Here is an 18,003-nt window from a genome sequence, read left to right as displayed (position 1 = left end):
GTTCGCTTATCGCAAAACCTGATAAAATAGCCCCGGAGCCTTGGATGACTTGCACGGACAGATGACGGCGCTGTTCCGCACGAGCCACTCGTGTGTCTGGTTGCCATGACCACCATGAAACTTTGACAATGTAGAGAGATTAACACGAGAGTGATATATACGGATTAGGATAAGATGTGACAGAATCAGAGATTCGATTGCAGATGTTGGGTAACATCAAAACCTTGTAAACAACCAAGTTTGTAACTCCCAAACCTTTTGTTGCGTACTAATAAAATTTCTATAAGCGATAACGCAGCAAGTAGTTTAATCCCGTTTACATTTAGCCGTGGTAATATGGTTTCCTGAGTTTTCTCTTTCCTGCTAACTGCGTAAATAAGCTGGATTTAACTGTCACGGGCATGAGGGATGTGGCGATCTTAACACTGGCGAGTTATTAATAAACAGACGAGAGAAGAACATCCTGACCGTATATCCGATGAAAATGGAACAATTGGACGTTTTCTGTCAATCTGTGACCAGCATATTTACAGAGCCACGCATACTTTGTAAAATTAGCGCTAATGTTAGGTTTTGTGTATAACCCTGCAGGTTCTACTGCTGACAGAAAGGTAAGTAGCGTGCACGTCACTTCCGCGTATTTTTGTCCTGTCATTGCCCCCAGTCGACCCGATATGGTCTGCCAAGCGTAACATACACCCCTAAACTAATATTATACCACGCACAGCTTTACCACAAACCAAATAAGTGTTGCCTCGAGAAAATATGATTCGCTTGTCAAAAGTTAACAGCTGCGGGGAATAAAATGGACCACCTAGCAGAGGGTTGCTCGTGCCATTAATGTTGTAGGGGAGATAACTCATCATCAGAACAAATCACTAAAACGCAGGCCATTTCCAGAAAAATCCACATGAGTATGACCAAGTCGGTCGACTCGTTAAGAACTGGAGTCACCTATACATACCCGCACAACCCAAGACGCTAGCCTGGACATTTCCAGGACCCGAATAAATTTGGCACGTCAGGATTTATTCTCCATTTTTGGAAACCATTACCAAACGGTATCAAAAATCTTTGAAAATATCGCAGAAAACTACACAAGTATTTTCTCCTGAAAATTTTATCCAATGACTGACAAATATTATAATAATTCAATTGCTGTAATGTCTCCCGTGTCTATACTGTCTCCAAGACCCTGTAATGTTTCCCGTGTCTACACTGTCTCCAAGACGCTGTAATGCTTCCGGTGTTTATACTGTCTCCAAGACGCTGTAATGTCTCCAGTATCTATTCTGTCTCCAAGACGCTGTCGTGTCTCCCCATGTTTATAAGGTCTCCAGACGCTGTAATGGCTCCCGTGTCCATACTATCTCCAACATGCTGTAATGTCTTTCCTGTCTATATGGCCTCCAAGACGCTGTAATGTCTTCGGTGCCTATACTGTCTCCAAGACCTTGTAGCCTCTCTCGTGTCTACAAACAATGGAAATGTGTGTACAAATGAATGGATGACTGAGTTAATGGATACAAAAAGAAAAGTTGTGGATGCGCTAGATTATTAGCTATTATTATTTGGAGATTATAAATGAATTCTGTAGGTGGCGCTACTTACTGCTCGGTATTTCTGATAGTCTATACTTGGGGTTGTCTGCCAACCGGGGACAATCAGCTATCTTTCAACGTTCCTCAGATTATTCATGCAAGGAATGGGATATTTTGCAGCAATCGCTTTCTGGCAAGTTGCACAGGATGGCTTTAATTTATGCCTTCATTTTTCTTTTTTATCTGGAACAAACTGCTGCCGTGCCGATGTCAAAAGGATGGTCAAATGATAGCTGCCTGATCGATGGCTGGTGAAACGACCGCGTGTTGAAAGAACAAAGTGAATTGCTGTGCACAGGTGTTTATGTAAAAAAACATCAATAAATTCTAATGGCACTTTCATGCGTTCTGGACAACAAGAGAGGGGATCATGGCCATAAATAAAGCAGCCGTTTTAACAATGCACGCTGTATCACCTCGTGTACATTCACTCACGAGTGCTATGGCGTTAAGTTCACGTACTACATTTCACAATGATCAGGCAGGTTCAGACTACATATGTCAAGATTACACCAACACTCCTTGATCAGTGAAGGTCTTGGTTCGAATCCAGCCTCCATCGACTCCCGCGGCACCGAACTCACATCAACAGATTTACTAAGTACTGTTATCTTCGAGAAGTCTGTCGGTTTAATTTTTGGCAGAGTTGCTCCCTGTTTCTTTGATCATTAACTTTACAGGCCATATATAAGAGAAATATTTTTGGCAGGGCGTATGCTTTACTCACTAAAAATGAAGAAGTAAACAATATAAGAAGTCAGGTAAGGTTGTCACGCAAAGGAGAAAACGTCCACATGTTTGTCTAATGAAGTTAGAAAGGTTCAGTTCATACTCTTGGTGCGTAATCCACATCCAGATTCTAAAGTCAGATTCAGGAAGAATACGTACATCAGTTCCGCTATCGTTTATTTATTTATTTGATTGGTGTTTAACGCCGTTTATTAAAGGATTGTTTACATGACGTCGTATAAGTGAATATTCTAGAGTACGGCGTAAAACACCAATCAAATAAACAAATAAATATAGAGAAACAAAAACAAAGTCATGAATCATAGATGTAATAGAAAAAATATCACATGCAGAAACAAACAGAAGTTCAGTGAGCTGTGGGACTATTATAGTCGTTATATTTATTTCATATGTGTTGGGCGGTATAGCTATAGAACCCGGTGGTTTATTGGGTGTTGGACTTGTATCCATTAAAGTCTCACCCTTAGGGATCTTGTACTGCGGTAACATTCAATATTTACGCACCTTTCTGTCTCAATTATTAACACTTGTGCAAAGAGATATTATCAGAATATAGTATTCTCTTTATAAATCAAAGGGCAGGCTAAGGAATGTCTGGCGCATATATCCCTAACACGTCTATGCCTGTGGGATAAGTGCTCAGGGAGAATATAGAATCCACATATGTATGAATGTACAGAGCGCCATGTTTGCCCGCAAAACAAGCAGTCTCTTACCACTCTCTGACTTGCAAAACTTGCGTCGTTTCCGTGAAACTCGCCACCTGTGTCCGTTTCCTGAAACTGACAATTTGCGTCGGTAACGTCATTGAAACTTCTAACTTCCGTCGGTTTCATGAAATTCGCTGCTGAATTTCGAACTTGAGACTAAAATTTTACGACTGTCATTTTATCGGTTCACTGATCTGCCAGTCAATATGTAAATACAAATGTTCGATGGCGTAAGAATATCTGTATATGAGTAAAACAGTACTAATGGACTTACAGGTCTACGTTTGTGTGTGAATGGCCTTCATTCTCAATGTGACCTTAGAGGAGGACTGAATAACATAGCAACTCGTGAAGAAGAGATGTCACAGCTCTGAGTTTCCTGAATGCATGGAATAAAATTTTACCACTGCGACTAAAAGGACTCATGTTGTGGATCATGTTCACGATATATATGTGTTAGGTTACAATGACTGCCATACATTGAATTCAGATCGTTTACATCACTGCAGACGATTGGTCATTGTGGTCACGTGTTGTAATGCAAATCACGTTGGTTCTCGCTACGGCTTTACTTCACCAGGTTATATTAAATGAAATATTCTAATATAATTGTGGTGCAAGATTACCTTTGGAACTGGTGGAGAGATCTGCTTCATTACATTTAACATATCAAAATAACTTCCAGTGAAAATTCGATAGATTACTTTGGAAATTGGTGCATTCCGCTTTGACACTAACTAGACAGACCATTTGCACCGGTCAAGTACACGTATTCTTGGTAAACTAGCACGCCAAAGCTCGCCTGAAGAGCAGCCTTAACGCTCAGCGCTGTCCTAAATGTCAATCGCCCGCAGTCAACCATTCTCAGGAGAAAGCAATTATACATAGAATTTCCTCATTGTCTTTCGCCCAAAACCTTATAACTGGATGCTTGAGTATTTCCATGCGTACAGCATGTCCATTACGTCTTCGGTTAATGCAAATTAATCGAGCTATACACACACACAGCCTGTTCCAGTGAGTTGAATGAGCATACGTAGTAACAAGTCATACTGGAAGGCCCATAATTACACCGTCATCAGATGATCATACGATTCTCTTCTTCACGTCTATAGTCACACCGTCATCAGATCATGACGCGCTTCTCTATTTAACGTCCATAGTTACACTTTCATCAGATTATGACACGCTTTCTTTTAGGCCCGTAGCTACACCGTCATCAGATCATGACACGCTTCTCTATTTCCCGTCCATAGTTACACCATCATCAGATCATCACACGCTTTTCTATTTCAGGCCCATAATTACACCGTCATCAGATGATGACGCGCTTCTCTATTTCCCGTTCATAGTTACACCGTCATCAGATGATGACACCCTTCTCTATTTCGGGCCCATAGTTACACCGTCATCAGATGATGGCACGCTTCTCTATTTAACGTCGATAGTTACACCGTCACCAGATGATGACACGTTTCTTTATTTCACGTTCATAGTTACACTGTCATCAGATGATGACACGCTTCTGTATTTCAGGCCTAAAGTTACACCGTCATCAGATGATGACACGCTTTTCTATTTCAGATGCAGCTCCGTGGATAAAGAGCTACTTTGAACATCCAGTAGAACAAATGACCAGGTAACTTTCATGTTCTGTATTCTTTTAAGTAAGCTTAATATGCTGATACATGAATACACTGGCACCTGAGTATATTCTGACAACTGAGTATTCTGAAATCTGAATATGCTGATACCTGAATACACTGGCACCTGAGTATATGCTGACACCTGAGTATTCTGAAACCTGAATATGCTGATACCTGAATACACTGGCACTTGAGTATATGCAGACAACTGAGTATTCTGAAAACTGAATATGCTGACACTTGAGTATCCTGAAAACAGAATATGCTGACACCTGAGTATTCTGAAACCTGAATATGCTGATACATGAATACACTGGCACCTGAGTATATGCTGACACCTGAGTATTCTGAAACCTGAATATGCTGATACCTGAATACACTGGCACCTGAGTATATGTAGACAACTGAGTATTCTGAAAACTGAATATTCTGACACTTGAGTATTTTGAAAACTGAATATGCTGACATTTGAGTATTCCGAAAACTGAATATGCTGACACCTGAGTATTCTGAAATCTGAATACGCTGATTCCTGAATACACTTGCACCTGAGTATATGCAGACAACTGAGTATTCTGAAAACTGAATATGCTGACACTTGAGTATCCTGAAAACAGAATATGCTGACACCTGAGTATTCTGAAACCTGAATATGCTGATACCTGAATACACTGGCACCTGAGTATATGTAGACAACTGAGTATTCTGAAAACTGAATATGCTGACACCTGAGTATTCTGAAACATGAATATGCTCATACCTGAATGCACTAGCACCTGATGGCAGCTTTCAGAAAAGCTCAAATATACTGGTCCAAGAGTATTCGATTGATCTGACTCGCAGGTAGTGTCGTGCTTGATTACATTGTAACTAGGGTATCCAACATCTGCTGTCAACTGCACATGTCAGATATAAGCGTGGGGAAGCTGATATTCTGAGGCCCACTTACATTGACACGTATACTTGCACACAAATCTACTCTCATTGCTGTTCAAAGTTAAACCTCTTGTAAACCACCTATGAAGAGCGAAATCATCATTTAATTGGAACATCTTGAGGTAGTTCATCGAGTAGAACTGTGAGCCCAGTACCCACTGCCTTAACTCTTCGCATTATGACAAATTCACCAGATCAGACTAAGCTGTTTAATTTTACATTTCCTCACAGAGAATGAAGCTAAATACCAGCCTTAAAATGAATCCAAAGTCTTAATCACGAAGGGCCAAAAACTCAATATACCACCAAATGAATATTCGTTAACATCAATATTCAAAAGTATCAAATATGTTGCATCTATAATTTTGCAAATAACCAAGGTTCCGGTAATACGTTTTTAAAAACTGTTACCTATGTGATTTGTTAACAGATACCAGTATCAGAAATTGTAAACGACTAACTGCTGAAGTATAGAGGAATCGTTCCTACAAAGGAATCTGTTCCCCCCGAAAGCTATGAGTGACAGGATAGGATAAAACATCACATTCGCCAGACAGGAACTTGTTTTGATTGGGAACAGCTTGCCACGTTTACATACACAAAGGTGCACAGCGGAACGGATGAGGCTTACCCGTTGATAAATCATGCCTGGATGTCACCTTATCGTCCGCCGTATTCTTGCCAGATGGAGAAATTCGCCGATCACCTGATTTGTTCAGCTGTGGGATGGAGGATTCAGGCGGGGTCGTCCTCTGTTCAGGCTCTCCTCACGACGGTCGTGCGACAGCTATCGGTCTTCAGCAAACACTGCCTGGCAACAGAAAACAAGCCTTGGCAACGGGCTTCTCTCTCTCAGTATGTGCACGGAATGCGTTGCTATGACGTATAAACGGTCTAAAAATCTAAGCAGCTTCTGAATGGCCTGATAAACCAACCAATTATTCAAAGTAATACGCTATTCAGCGTTTTTATGTCATTTGCTAAAGACGCCATCTGGCGACTTTCCACGCGTTCCCAATGTGCCCGGGAACGGTGGAGCGTTGTTATGCTCGGGGCTGTCAGCCTGGAGGACCCTCATCCAGGTCGAACCTCTCACGAGCCGATTGCAGGCTGGCCGGCGCCACATTGGCGCACTATACAAGCGCAACACCAATATTTGTTTCATAGTCAAGCAATAAAGGCGTATTGAGCTGGCAAATACATAAAGATATATAGCCTGCTCCGATGAACTTTCGGTTTCCCAGGGGAATTTCGGGCTCAAAGCACGGTAACCACTTTTACCAAAGAGATTCAGCAAACAGATTTGACAGTCCTTCTGGGCAAGTTTTACCCTCATTGAACAGAGCCGTGGTGCAATGCGAAGCGTGGGCTATAGCGCTTTTTGAGAAGCGGTAATGCCATTTCCACATTAACCAATCCGGTGCAATGGAGTAATGTCAAAGCGACTTTATCTAAGGGTATACATATTTACCAGGGTGAAAGAATAAAATATGACCGTCTGACGAGCTTCCACCGTAGAAACTGGCAGCATTTTGCCAAGACCAACCTTGGATGATCTAGTTCCAAAGGCTTTTTACTGGCTAAACAACTGAATAACACCTAGAGTGAGGTTTTGTGTCAAATTTCCGTACACCACATGTGTGACGAGACTCCTGCCGTCACGACTTTGTAAGTCGCTTTGTTTCTATAGACGCATTGTAATATAAGTATGTGTAGTAAGTGTATGGAAAGACGCCTTTGCTATTATTCTGCCCCGTGGGGTTAGACTACAAACAGTAACGTTAAAGATTGACACGCCTATATCATGCAGATTGCAAACTTGAAGAACCATTGTAAATATGCAGGTCAAAACTGCCTTGGTTTCTAAGTCCCAAGTGACTGACGCCACATACAGCGGCTGCATCCTTGCCAACTGCACGTCTGTTAAAGGAAAGAATACACGTCACTTCAGAATCATATGGTTTACCAGCGATATATGCGCACCTTTGCATAATTTCTATCTTTGGTACATTTCAGGCGCTATATCGTTATTATTACATTAAATGACACAAGCTTACATTAGATGACTGACAAACATAAAATTATGAGGGAAGGCAAAGTTCTCATCCAAAACGATACCGGAGACGTGGCTAAATAGACCACTGAGACGAATCTCGCCATACTTTGGTATCACGTGGCCAAATGACACCGGGCTGTAACTAAACTTTATGAGAAGGATGAAAATGGCGCTTCTCGAATGAAGTAATCGTAAACGTTAATAGCACTGCCGTGATGTGCAATAAATTTATAGTCGACTGGAGCTGCATTTCAAACAGGAGAGTGGCGAGTAGCCATTATGGTGAAGGAGTGGTACAGCTCATTTGTTAGAGAGTATATCAGCACCGGGCTGTCATACACGGCGTGGCATCACTCGAGTAGGTTTTCTGTAAATAAACCGTACTCCACCGTGATGGAGTTTGTGTGATATGCGGGAAAACGGTTACCAATTACAGCACTTTGCCCAGGCAACAACTGTGAAAATAGTTAGGCTTTTCGAACGCAAATCTTATAAAAGCAGGCCGTGTATTGTATGCGGAGAAACAAAGCCATGCATGCCATTATGCTCGCCGACGCTTTGTGGCAGCGTAATGCCTGAACAACATATATATGATATTATGCAAGGTTTGAGGTCATGTCAGATTGTATTAGAATAACGATGAGTCCGTATACAGACCGTTCCTACGCTGAAAAACGACTAGTGCGACAGCTTTCACCATCTCAATGGCGCTGTAACACTTCAGCGTACAGAAAGCAAGTAAGAGCAGAATGAGCTAACGTTTATGAGCAGTGGCGCGAAGCTAGGTATATTACTTTGTCACACTGTAACCGTGGTGTGTGTGTTGTGTGTGGGGGGGGGGGGGGGGGAGGGGGACGGTCCGCGCAGCATTAAAAAATAAAACCCACAGGCCGGACAGCTATGGCTGAGCCGATGTATATACCATAACGCATGCATTGCCTGAGAATCACATTTCTCTCTGCATCTATTGATCCAGTCGTTTGACGAGGAAAAATGCACTCACTATAATGACGTTCTAATAGCTGACTATATGTTTATCTTTTTTTATTTATTTATTTTTTTTCATTATTACATATTTGTCAGAGAACTTCGTGGCGCCATGCATGGTCTGTTCACACAAAGGCGGTGTCCACAGTGGCTATAAGCTTTATCGTTTATACCACATCCACAGATCTGTGGCGCATTCACCAAGTTGACTTTGTTAAGCCTGAAGGTATTGTGTAAACATAACTGAGAACATTTAACACGAGAGACTGCTTTATGTTTACCTGTGTGAACATAATTGGGAACATTTGATATGAGAGACTGCTTGGTGTTTACCTGTGTGAATGGGGTCCTTTTCTCCACAGCTGATGGCTTACCCGATAACTACCGCTAAACACCAGCTCCAAGACGCGCTATTGGTATCGACACGCCTCTGAACTGAGATATCAGTGGACGTCATCATTCAAGTTGAGTGTATTCACTAATCATGACTTGATAGTGTGCTCGTACATCATCAGTAGATTCTACCGTAGCATCATTTCGTCACCATGGCCCCCAGACACCACTGCCAGCCAGACTCCCGACATGCATCTACATATATGTGTATATCATGTAGGCCTACCCCGTCAGCTAGTAACAGGTTGGCATCCACTGATGATAACTTGCGTTCTAGAGCAAAGACCATCAGCGTTGGTGTACATATAGGCGGCACCCAGAGGGTACACAGGCTGGTCAGTACGGCCGATAAGTGCTCCCCGGAAATGCCATGCCGGAGCCTGGCCACCAACAAGGACCTGCCATCTAATTTGTCCTGATAACATTTGAAACTACTCACCATCGATAACGTCCCAACACCAGCGACCTACTGATAAAGCCTCCTTCAATGCCCAATCGCCTTTACAGTTTCGGCTATTTTATATGAATAGAAATTGCCCACAGAATTGCTGACATTTTGCGAAATGTCGTATCCAAAGCGTTAAATGGGGGATCGCCTCTGGCTACGATCAGTTAACACCAATAACAGTTGTGAAGTGATGAGCCTCCCTTATTTGCATATATCCCGAGTCCCTCTTGTGATATTATACGTGCACCTGAACGGGTTTTAATACCAAAAAATGTCAGCCGGCAAACTAATATGCATTTTGTGAATATTTTTACCATTTCGGTCTCCAATGGTATTTACGGAATCGTATTAAATTTCATGTAAAAATCACAGACCACTGCAATTCTTCAACCTTTTTGCATGTTTGCAATGTGTTTATTTCGAGCATTAACCGTGTAGACTTATACTCTTTGTGAAGCCCTGAAAGTGAACAATCCAACAAATGTATTGTCTCCAAAATCAAATTAAAACATGCATAAAATGCAGTGAAAGTTGCTCTTTCATATGTGAATAGGTTGAGGAGCAGGATAATAAATCTGCGCAACAAACTGAGTTTTAGACAAAAAACTTTAAAACAGTACGTTTGCTTTAAATACCCTATGTGTATCCAGAGCAGCAAATTATTCAAACACTATTTAGCAACCACGCCGCACAGAACTTTCACATTCGGTAAGCACGAGGAGGTTCACGTTAACATGTGCACGCAAACGGCCGCAGACTGTATGTTTTCTCCATGTGTCAATGTCACATTTAAACCCAGCTTGTACGAGTTCATCGTAACTAGCACTAGGCCCCTTCCTTACAATCACACACAAACTGCGTGTGTAATACTGACATAATTAACTAGTTCCTTTTGTCAAAATGGGACCTTCTGAAAAAGATGTATATGTTCCCTACATATCTTACCAAAGGTTCTGGTCGCACACATTTACGATCTAGTTTGTGTTGTATATAGCTTCAAACCACTGCAATGATCGATATATTTTATCATTAAAAATAAAGTATTACATTTTGAAGACACTTTAGCGAACAGGTGTGTGAAAATGGTGCATAACTGTGGATCTTTTCTGTGTGCTGAGAACTGTGGATCTTTTCTGTGTGCTGAGAACTGTTACGAAAACGTCTACCCAGTCATGTGCATGTATATAGGATATCCTAGAACTGGTTAGAAAAGCTGTGGCAGGCTTATAGTCTGTAACTAACAAAGCAGTATGCTTATTGATATACAAATGGTTATTTTGCTTGTGATCAGTGGCGTATACTCAAACTTCTCTAATACAATGGCGTCCCTGTTGACTGCTAAATCAACCGGGCAACCAATACAAAAACCATCGCCTTCTGACCGGCGTTTGGTGACTTACAACCTCAACAGAGAACTTACAGCTAGATTCAATCAGGCAGTCTAAATGGGTCATTTAAGGACTCATGGAAATATACATTAAAAGGCATTCGTCACCATGGGAATTGCACTCAATATTGTCTAATGATATCTTTGTGGACCTGAATCCAGAATTTTAGATCAAATTTTAAACCCACTCTTTGAACAATGGCGCTTATGTCTTAAGGCTTGTGTATAAATAACAAAGCCTGGGAACAGCTTGCAGAGAAGGAGAATATACATCATTTACTGATTCAACAGCAATGTAAGGAAGGCAGTGCAAAAAATAACTGTTTTCATAAATGATTTATGGAAGTGATGAGATTTATAAGAAGATAATGGCACAAGCGATAAAGAGACAGGGACACCGACAAAAAGATGGGAATTGGTATCATATTGCGACAACTCGAGACGAAAAGCTTTTAAACATCCGAATAAAGTGTGTTTTACTGCCATGAGCTCTATGATGCTGTCATTTTGGAAAATTAATTCAGACAAATGTATGTGATAATTATTATTACGTCAATACTTGGATAGTATATTGCAGCGCGTGGAGTAAGCAGTGCCCCCTGAGAGACACGTGTCCTATACATATGATCGCGAAGCCCGCTGGTAGTCTATAACACGACGACGGAAATATAGCCATAGACGCCATCCATCGGCGCAGAGAAGATTTAAATTCTTTTGCCAACCAATGAACAACCCATGCGTATAAAATCTGTATCTATACGTGAAAAAATGTTGATTTTGTGTCCGGGAAACATATTTTCAAAAAGTGCGTCTTGTCTGAGTCTTGTCACGAAAATCAACTTCAAAACATATATTATCAACGTTTGTTTAAATGGCTGTTATACATATATGCATTTTGCAGGTATTTAAAGAAATACAGTTCATCTTCACAACCCCCGAGTATATATACGCATATTTTTAGCCATTTAGAATAAAAAAGGAGTAAAAGGACTTGGTGGTCAGTAACATAACTGATAAAATCAAAGTGAATGTTTGAGTGAATGAGTGAACTTTTATTCTTTCACAGTCCCAACTACATGGAGATGGTGTCGGCATGTCAGGGCTAAGGATCACTGTTTCTTACCTCTTTAGTCAGTAACTACAACGCCAAAAACTCTCCAATTCTTCTCATTTTGGGCTCAAATGAAATATGTAAATAAATTACTGATTATAACTGCCGATAGCTAAATGCTGAAAAGGGTTGTAACATTTCGCTAGAAGACTGATTGATTGGTTGGTTGATTGATTGATTGATTGAATAATTAATTGTCAGCCTGACTGAATTTAATTAATGCAGTCTTCAACATTTTTCCTGTGAGATTTAGACCTGTTGGAATAGCAAAGGTAACTTGAGCACGTCAGCTGTGTTAAATTTCAATGTGGGAAAATCGTAAAGGCTTCAAAAATCTTTTTCCACAGATTAATTTTCTGTGAAGTGTGGATATGTTTTTGAAAAGCAAATGAAATGACAAAAGGAAAAAAAGACTCTCCCCTCCTCACCCTTCTAAAAAAAGAAACAACAACAAAATCTTCATGCCCGTGCGTCCATTCTTCATTTCAGGTTAAAAAAGACTGGGGCCATTTAGAGCGGCTGTGATCATGGAGCGAGGCGATAGCCTGACAAGTGTAGCCTTCCAATCTCTAGCCCTTATACGGCCTCCCCGTAACGCGGATATCAAACTAGAAGACAGGTAGGTTGGCATTCTCCTGAATAAAACCTGGCTATAGCGCAGCGTTTAGGAGAATCAGCCTCGGAGGCCGTCGGTTACGCTGATGGGCGCACCGCGGGGGAGATTGGCGATACCTTATCAACAACTGCGGGAAGTTATTCATCTCCATCAATGACACGAGCCGTCAGGACACGGACCCATCCAGTAAGGACCTTCCACGCAAACGCTACAGTTGAATTGGATAATGACACCCACAAGCCGCGCGTGCGTATATACCGAAGTATCATACCGACATATCGCGTTTACAATTATAAAATGGTAGTTTAGGGAATGATTAACATTTGACGCAATTGTCTAATGACGATACTATGGCAAGGTTTATACACCGGGTAAAATGTTTCCAAATCCATAATTTAGTATTTGTCTCCGGGCGACCATGCGCTTTGAAAGGTTGCATACAAAGGTTGGATTAAACGGTTAAATTATAGGCTGAATTAAAAGGTTGGTCGCGCAAATCCTACTCAATCAATCTAACAAACTTTGAACAATACAAAAACAAGAGCACAGTGACTGCACAATGCTTGGGAAATATATACAAAATACTAGTCATCCGCCAGAATGGATGTATTTTTACCTGAGTCATGGTAAAAGAATTTTGCTGAAAGATACATGTACACAATGCTACTCGGCTGAGAATACGATAACAAAAATTTTAAACCATGCTTGGGAAACTGAGCACAGAATTTGTTGAACACAACAACAGATTAATCTTGAGTGATAATCTTGATTAATGGCGATAAATGATAAACTTTAATTTGGGATCAACAGATATATATATATATATATATATATATATATATATATATATATATATATATATATATATATATATATATATATATATATATGGGGGTTATTGTGTGTACACTCATGCGCATTATGGTGTGTACGGTTATGCGCATTGTAGTGTGTAAGCTCATGCGTGTTATTGCGTGTACGCTCATGCGCATTATGGTGTGTACGCTCATGCGTATTGTGGTGTGCATGCTAAGAACGTAGACCAGGCCCAGTTTCATGTCATGCATGTACGATAATCGCACATATAAGACAATGGTACTGTAACAATGACGTACAAAATATCGCACGACAAATGTACGATAAAGAAATGCCGTATGCCGCTTTGTGGAACTAGGCCCACCAGTAGACTATGGTCACGCAATGACCCACCGTGACACATCGTGACAAATATACCAGTTTGAGTTAAAAAAATTTATAACAGTAGAATTGTGAATGTTGTGAATGTTGCGATTGTTGCGATATTTGGCGAGCTATATAGTTTGTGCACTCATTCTCAATCATCGAGAAAAAGTAATCCACACATAGCCAGGTAAAATACGCCCAGCACTTAGCACGACACGTCTAAGATCCCTCCCCAAACTACCATTATACAGACGGCTTTACAGCACAGACACGGGGAATCAATCTTATCTCGACTGTTCCTTCTAAGCTTTCAATCATAGGAGAAGACAGTCAGCTAAATTGATAATCCTCTATAGCTTAGTTCGTTCTCAGAGTAACACGATCACAGACCGATTACATGTGAGACAAATGAGACAAGCTGGTAAGCACGGACGTCAGTCCAGACGTCTCGTGTCGCCGTTACACTTATCAACAGCGCCCGGGGATCGGGACGCGCCTTTATGCGATGAAGGACTGGTCTTATGCGTTTTCTACCTGTCTAAAGAGGGCTCCGCAAAACAGGGGTAAAAGTTCTACCGGTAATTTTGTCACACCCGTTCATCACGAACTCAATGTGTAGACGGCAACGCCAATTTTATTTTGTGTTTCGTGGACAAGCCGACTCTAAAATGTCTAAATATGGAATAAAAATAAAAACGGAATATCAACGTTTTTATTTTGTCGGCTCTCTTGATTTAGCTGTTCTTCTTGGATTTCCGATTATGTGTATCTGTCTACAACTGAAACAACTGCCAGGATAATTCACATTTTACACAAACAAGATGATCTTCAAGTTCTTATTGTATTTTATGCCTTCCGATGACATTGAAAAAAGATTTATTCTGCTCGTAAAACAACAATAAAACTTGGTGTGGCCTAACCCTTTACAAATGTCAGTAGAAGATGTCCTTTGTAGGCAGGCTACGCAGTGTTTTCGTATGTTTTTTTTTTTTTTGCAATCAGCGAACTTGTTGAGATCGAATTCATTTGTCCGATAACGTGGATCATCAAACTGATCAACTTGTCTCAGATAATGTGAGACAAAGTTTGGAAATGTGGAGTTTTCTGAGTCACTAAAATGTCATTTTGATAGTATAACGTATAGGACATAAAGGTGCCATACTAGATTACTTCGGGATAAAAGTTTTAGTGGAAATGAACTGACGGAACATCGCAAATCATTACAAATATGACCCGGCGCCGATGGCATTGCCGGACACGCCTTTTTGAGTACCACTATGTCTCGCAAAGCCTCACAATTTCCCGCGTTACCTTTCCGCTAGAAGCTATGTATCGCAAAGCTCCGTGTGGTAAATGATGAGATGAGCGTACTTTATGTTCTACATCACTATAAAAGGGCACAGATGTAAAGCCTGTGTGGCCTTGAGATAAAAATGGAGTGGCCGTCAATCGGGAAGGACAGGATCTAAGAGAAGCTCTCGAGGGGAATCTCCGCTGTGTTACAGGTGTCTTTGTAACAGCGTAGTCCCAGTGTCATAAACCTGAAATGCTTCTGTTTGCATCCTTTTTCATTTAAGTTCAGTTAAGTCATATATATGTAAGTACAGAGCCTTGGACTGGGTTGCACAGCTCTGTTGTGGAGAAACGTAATATGGACATTCAATCTTAAAGATGCAGATATATTTTGGACATAGGATGCTTTGTCAAACCTCTTGTGTTAGATGTATTTTAAATTTTCACCAAACGTGTGAGAAACTGCTTAAGGAAAATAGGCTTTTGGACAATTCTTTCTCACAGACTCTCTCTCTCTATTGCCTCAAGAGATTCGTTAACAAATCGATATGGACTAAAAGAAAGTCACTTAGAAGCACACAGAAGGAAATGTTGTTTTAACCGGCGTCTGCAGCACGGTGATACTCCTAGCACAGGTCTTCCAGCGTCCTGAGAGGGTAAAGTGATACTGGACCCAATAGGACAAGTCTCCTCCAATTGATTGGTTAATTACATATACAAATCGATCCTGAAACCTTTGACTGGGAGGAGATTGCAAACGTGCGACAGCTTCAGGCAGAAAGCACCCATGGGCTCATGAATACAGCCCTCCGTAAACGCTTAGTTATGGGCTTCCGGCATCAGAATACCGAAGAAACCGTTAATACGTGTTAGATGTAAGTCCATGCACCTAACCGCTAATGCGTGTTAGATGTACGTTCATGCACCATTCCGCTAATACGTGTTAGATGTACGTCCATGCACCATTCCGCTAATACTTGTTAGATGTACGTCCATGCACCTTATCGCTAACACGGGTTTGATGTACGGCCATGCTCCCAACCGCTAATGCGTGTTAGATGTACGTTCATGCACCATTCCGTTAATACGTGTTAGATGTACGTCCATGCACCATTCCGCTAATACTTATTAGTTGTACGTCCATGAGCCTTATCGCTAATACGGGTTAGATGTGTGCCCATGAACCTAATCGCTAATACGTGTTAGATGTACGCCCATGAACCTAATCGCTAATACGTGTTACATGTACGCCCATGAACCTAATCGCTAATACGTGTTACATGTACGCCCATGAACCTAATCGCTAATACGTGTTAGATGTACGCCCATGAACCTAATCGCTAATACGTGTTACATGTACGCCCATGAACCTAATCGCTAATACGTGTTAGATGTACGCCCAAGAACCTAATCGCTAATACGTGTTAGATGTACGCCCATGCACCTAACCACTAACGGTGTTAGATTAAAGTCCCTGCACCTAATCGCTAATGCGTGTTAGATGAACGTCCATGTACCTATCCGCTAATACAGGTTAGATGTACCTATAATGGACGATTCCGCTAATACGTTTTAGATGTATATCCACGCACCTAATCGGTAATACGCGTTAGATGTACGTCCATGCACCTAATCGGTAATACGTGTTAGATGTACGTCCATGCACCTAATTGCTAATACGTGTTAGATGAACGGCCATGCACCTATCCGCTAATACAGGTTAGATGTACGTCCATGCACCTTATCGGTAATACGTGTTAGATGTACCTTCATGCACCTCTCCGCTAATGCGTGTAGATATACGTCCATGCACCTAAACGCTAATACAGGTTAGATGTACGTCCATGCACCTAAACGCTAATACAGGTTAGATGTACGTCCATGCACCTAAACGCTAATACAGGTTAGATGTACGTCCATGCTCCCAACCGTTAAAGCGTGTTAGATGTATGTCCATGCTCCCAACCGCTAAAGCGTGTTAGATGTACGTCCATGCTCCCAACCGCTAAAGCGTGTTAGATGTACGTCCATGCACCTAATCACTAATACGTGTTAGATGTACGTCCATGCACCAATGATTTTCATGAGTTCAGACGTTGAACGGAGAGAAAGTAGAAGCTGTACTCAAGTATCTCTCGGATGCCTGTTTCATTTCTTTTATACTTATCCAGTTTAATCCTATTTTTCCCACCGTTTGAGAACATTTTAATAGTATTTTTGACTAACTGTGTCTCAGAACGAAGGCGCCCGAGAATCTCACAAATTTACAAGACCGAATTTCCATAAAATTCACGAAAAAAACAGTCATTTCGTGTTCGCCACATACATAAAATCGGCAGCTTGTTAAAATGGATTGACACACTGTCTTCAATAAAGAAAAAAAATCCCGCTAATAATTAATAACTAAAGAGTGCTTCGGTGTATCTGAATCAAACAACTACCAAGGTAAAACTACAGAGATCAATTAGTAAAATAACCTTACCTGGATAAGGAGGGTTAGCTCATTTAGGAAGTTGGCTCAGTACAAATGCCTACGTGACCCTATAGTCTCTTCACGGAATCCTCTCCATCCCGAGCACCTGATGAACCAAGTCACAGAGTTCCAGAGAAACGGGCGTTGGTACATCGACAGTGGTCCTTTGTGGCATCCTGTCCATTCTAAACCACAGAAAACAGGCGTAGGTACACCGACAAGAGCTCTTTTTTTTTCTCTGATTGTCGCTGTTGACTGTTTGAAAGTCCTGGCTCCTTTGCACCACTGGCGGACCAGGGACATAACCCTGCATTTTCCATTAGACTGACTTCAGGGGCACCTGTTGTTGGCCAGAAGTATTGGCCGTTGGCGGTGAGTCCGCCAGGAAGCCCTGCTTGCGGCTACCATATGGAG

At 41.3% G+C, this 18,003-nt stretch overlaps 1 long non-coding RNA gene across 1 annotated transcript; it reads right to left on the bottom strand.

The window, feature by feature from the left end:
• Positions 1-1,176: 1,176 nt before the first annotated feature.
• On the bottom strand, positions 1,177-17,725 carry LOC135472202 (uncharacterized). Its single transcript, XR_010444512.1, has 3 exons — positions 17,599-17,725; positions 6,275-6,454; positions 1,177-1,472 (listed from the first exon to the last, which is right to left on the bottom strand). It is a non-coding gene; the product is annotated as an uncharacterized LOC135472202 (long non-coding RNA).
• Positions 17,726-18,003: the final 278 nt, after the last annotated feature.

Source organism: Liolophura sinensis, chromosome 8 (assembly GCF_032854445.1).
Source record: "Liolophura sinensis isolate JHLJ2023 chromosome 8, CUHK_Ljap_v2, whole genome shotgun sequence".
In the NCBI taxonomy this organism is placed as follows: Eukaryota; Metazoa; Mollusca; class Polyplacophora; order Chitonida; family Chitonidae; genus Liolophura; species Liolophura sinensis.
This window is presented reverse-complemented; position numbering and strand designations above follow the sequence as displayed.